Below are 4,762 nucleotides of genomic sequence, written 5' to 3'. Positions count from 1 at the left end.
GATTAATTACAGATGAGCTGTGTGTCATGATAATTAACTATTGCGGCTTCTCTTATTTGCCACATTCTGGTACTTTTTCCGCTTTAGTAGATTCAAGGAATGAGAATTTTTATCACATCTCTTGCCTGCAGTCCCTGATGGATTTGTCACACATAAATTTGCACGGCATACACAAAATATTGAGCCATCAGCATTTTTTTTTTTTTAATTTCTATGCACATTGGAACAGAAAGCAAAGTCAAGCTTGTAGTAAGGCAAAAATGTCCAGGTATAGAGCTATTAAAGGGATCATGAGATGTGGGGAAAATAGATTGAGAAAGGATCGTGAAGTGGACACAAGCTAGCTTTGGAAATACTAAGCACATGTTGATGGGACGCAAATAAATTGGATCCAAATGATCATAATGAGACAACAAGATCATCTGGCTTAGATCTGATTAAGACTTGGGATTTTCCGCTTAATACAATACAAGCTCATTTATTGCCAAGGTCACATCAGGCTAAGAGTGTATGCATCACCACCTTACAATTCTCTTTTGTGTTGGTTTGCACTCAACTCAGTAGAGAGCTGTGAGTAGTTAACCAAAATGACCAATGATAGTTTTCTTTGACTTTGGGGCTTCTCTTCTAAGACTCACCCATTTTGGTAATTTGACAGCTCACATCGTGGGCTGTAGTTTCCTTGCATCGCCTCACTTCTAGAATTTCTGAAAATGAACTCCTCATCTTCATTCCTCCAGCCCCTTCAACAGTTGTATAGATGTATAATTCTCAGTATTGAATTTCTTTTTAATCAAAATACCTCGGGTGGCTTCGGTTTTCCTAATTAAACCCTGCTTGATAGATATACCTTCCCAGAGTAGAGTTCTAATTCTACATCTGATCAATTTCTGAATAATTATGTATAAAGGAAATATTTTTTTGTAATAGTCAAACTTTCCATCTTTTTTGAGGTGAGTTATTTCATAACATAAATTCTTTTAAAACATGAATGATTTTATCTCTCCCCTCAAAATAACTGATACATAGGCTGCAATATTATTTACCGTAAATGCCAAACACACTAACCTAATGGCACAACCAGAGTGATCCTATCTCTTAGATTCATCACATATCACTTTTTGGAACAAGGTAAGTTATAAATAAATAATTAGCAAATAGTGTCTTTTGTGTTTTTAATGATTTAATTCTACCAAGTTACAAGATAAACCATATAGGATAGAGAGATGAGAAATATGGATGCTGTCAGTATCTAGTTATGTGACTGTTTTCTGGTCTTTTAGAATTGTGCTTCCATGTATAGAATCTTCAGTGACTTAGCAAAGTTAAAAAATGTCTCAATGATTATATGTGATTACATAAATACATATTTTGAAATAAGGCACCAAACATGAGCAGTCATAGTTTGCGTTAAAGAATGAAAAGCCCTCCTCACCTTACCTTCCACCCTCCTCCCCACAAAAATAAAATAAAGGCTATATGGCTAATCTTAAAAGTCAGAGTTCTGGCTAATTTTCTGTCTTACAAACAGCAAATGTTCTGCTCTCCTGAACAAACTGAAATTCATACACACATGCTTTCTTTCATATATGCATACTATAGTTAAGAACAAGTGATAAACTTTGGTTGGTGATAATTTATAAATAATGGTAGTGAACATTTATTTATTCTTTGCAAAATTTAATTGTAGATAGACTTCTTTAGTTTAAATTTAGCTTAGGTAAACATGTGGTACATACATACATTGATATACCCATAAATATAGGAACATAAATTCTTCAAAGTGAAACAGAAAAAGGTGAATATATGATTTTAACATTCTCTCTCAGATAGGCTTAAATAAAATATGAGATACTAAAGAATAATTTTGGGAGAGAAATTAAGAATGAAGATGTAAACTCTAAAAGTATTTTTTTAACCTTGTCTTTAGGACAGGAGTTCTTCTATTTAAACAGCATTTTTGAATAAAGTTTTTCTTATATTTGTGTGAGATTTTTGAGTTTAGTATAGTAACTATTTCAATCTTGGTATCAATCCATTGTTTAGGTAAACGTCTTTTTTTTCTTTATGTAATAGTTACCATTTATTTAATTCTGTCATTTAATTTTTATAATAACTTTGAGGGAAGGAGTATTTTATATACTTAACAGATGAGGAAACTGAGGCCTAGAGATGTTCAATAACTTGCCAAAATGTTATTTTATTATCCTGATTTTACAAAAAGATATTTTAATAATCCTCATTTTACAGGTGAGGAAACTGGGGCTTACATAGGTTAAATTATTTATCTACATTAGACAGGTTAGGTAAGAGGTGGAGCGGGTTTACCAACATCTAGTTCAGTGTTTTGTTTACTACACTGTTTTCTCATATATAGAAGAGAGGTAAGCCTTATTGCTTTCAGCTTTACCCCCAAGCTTCACTGGTCACAGTGAATGAAGTTTGCCTAGGCTGTGGACTGGAGAGGGAAGTTCTCATCCAGGTCAATAGGCTCTCGATGCTAATGTACGATCAAGGCAATAAACCAGATAAGGCATATAGATGACAATAAATCTATAATGCTAGGATAGACGAAAAGACAAAAAGAAAAATGGTGTGGTGGCCATAAAAAATACACTGCTCTGATCTCCGGCTGCAGAGAGCATAATTGAAGGCCTCAGCTGCTGCATTCTAAAATCAATTGCTAAATTCACCCCAAATCCACCTTCTGGATGGGCTCCTTCCAAGCAATAGAAAGAATACAGCAGGATTACTAAGATAAGTCTGTTTCTGATAGATCTGTTCCTGGAAGATACGGAATTCCTCTGATTGGCAGCTTTAGCTAGAATATTCCGCATTAGCTCATTCCACAATTATGGCTGTGCAGATGGTGCATAGTTGAATTCTGTATATATTTTGAAGGCAAGACCAATAGAATTCACTGATAGTTTGGATATAGAGTATAAGAAAAAGGTAAAAGTCAAGGATGCTTCCAAAACTTTTGACTTGAGCAATGTGAAAGCTGGAATTGTCAACTGAGATGGAGAAGACTTCAGGTAGAGCATATTTCTGGAGCGGAGAAGGAGATCAGGTGTTTAGTAGTTTCATAGTATTGAGTTTGAAGTGTCTTATTAGACATCAAGTCCATATGTCAAGTAGGCAATTTGATGTATGAGTTTGGAGTTCAGAATAGAGGTCTAGATTGAAGACATATGTTTAGGAGCCATCAGCACGTAAATAGGACTGAATGAGATCTCTGAGAAAGTGAGTGAGGACAGAGGAGAGACTCAGTCTAAGGATTGAATCCTGGGAATCAGGGAAAAGAGGAAGAATGGGCAAAGAAGCCTAAAAAGGAGTAACCAGTAAATGAGGAGGGAAACTGAGAGAGTGTGGTACCCTAACCATCTCTGAGACATACCTAAAGAGCTGCAAAGACTAGAGTTGCAGACCTGAGTGTGAGTTATAAGACTAGAATGGGCTAATGTTCCTCACTACAAGGGATTTTGGATTGACCGTGGCATTGAGAGCAAGATCAACAGTATTAAGCTTTGAACAAACTATTATAGGCTATGGATTAGTAAAGATGCCTTTGGTTTCAAAGACTAGAAAATGCAACTCAAACCAGGTTCAGCAATAGAAGAAATCTTTTGGTTTACACATATAAAATGTTCAATGGTAATGTGAGCTTCAGGTGAGACTTGATCCAGTTGCTGAGTGATGTCAAATAGAATGCTAGTCATTTCTGTCTCTGTGTTTAATTTTTCATAATATTGGCTTCATTCCAAAGTTGGCTTACTTTATAGTTTCAAAACTCCTTTCAACAGCATCTAGGCTGGTATTAAATGCTTTATCATTCATTTTTGGTGGGACAGAGAGAATTCTCTTCTGGTAGTTCTGGTGGGGGAGGGGTCATTCAAGTAGCTTCCAAAAATATCTCATCACATTTACCCATTAAGTTCATAGCTATCATGGTGACTAAGAAGATAGGATGCACAGATTAGCTTGACCCATTCAGTACCTTCCCCACAACAACACTGGAGTTGGAGATGGGTCAATTTTGCCAAAACCTGTGACTACGAGTTTAGAGGGAAGGAGTTGGAAACTGGGGAGATCCATTGCAGTCCATAATATATTTAGGTTTCTTGCTGTTAAATGCAACATGTGGTTGAGTTTGGAAGTGCGGTCCCTTTGGGACATGATGAAGAAATTCAGCAGGTAACTCCAAGACACGTTAGTGTAATTGGATGAAAAAAAATAAGTTAAATATTCCCAGAGAGAGTGACTGTTTCTTCTTCAGTGAAAAAAAAAAAAAAAGTAATTATCTTCAATCTGAACCATGCCTCAGAATTACCTGATTCCCAAGCCCTATCTCGAGACTTTCTGAATTGAAATGTTCATACATGGAGCTCAAGATCTATCTGTTTAGCTAGCAGTGTAAGTGACTCTTATGTAGCCGGATGGGAGGCTTTGGGAGACAATATCTAAGGTTCATGCAAAGCTCCCTTCAATAATGAACAGTGTCACAGGTGTGAGCTGTGGCTTCAATACCAAGGGACAAAATGGCCTATGGTCTGGAAGTTCAAGTTCCATCAATGTGAATGAAGAGAAAGAATGTCAGTGCTCCCTGGTGGCATATCCCTTTCCTAGCAGATAACACATACTTACAGATTCTGCTAGGAATACATGTCCCTCCCCATCCTACCACATTTTTTTAAAGGCTATGGTTGACATGGTTCGATTCATGCACTTTTACAAGTAAGCTGCACTTCAGAGCCAAAGAATA

This window comes from Pteropus alecto, unplaced genomic scaffold (assembly GCF_000325575.1).
Source record: "Pteropus alecto unplaced genomic scaffold, ASM32557v1 scaffold171, whole genome shotgun sequence".
NCBI classification, from domain to species: Eukaryota; Metazoa; Chordata; class Mammalia; order Chiroptera; family Pteropodidae; genus Pteropus; species Pteropus alecto.
Note: the sequence above shows the minus strand (reverse complement) of the source record.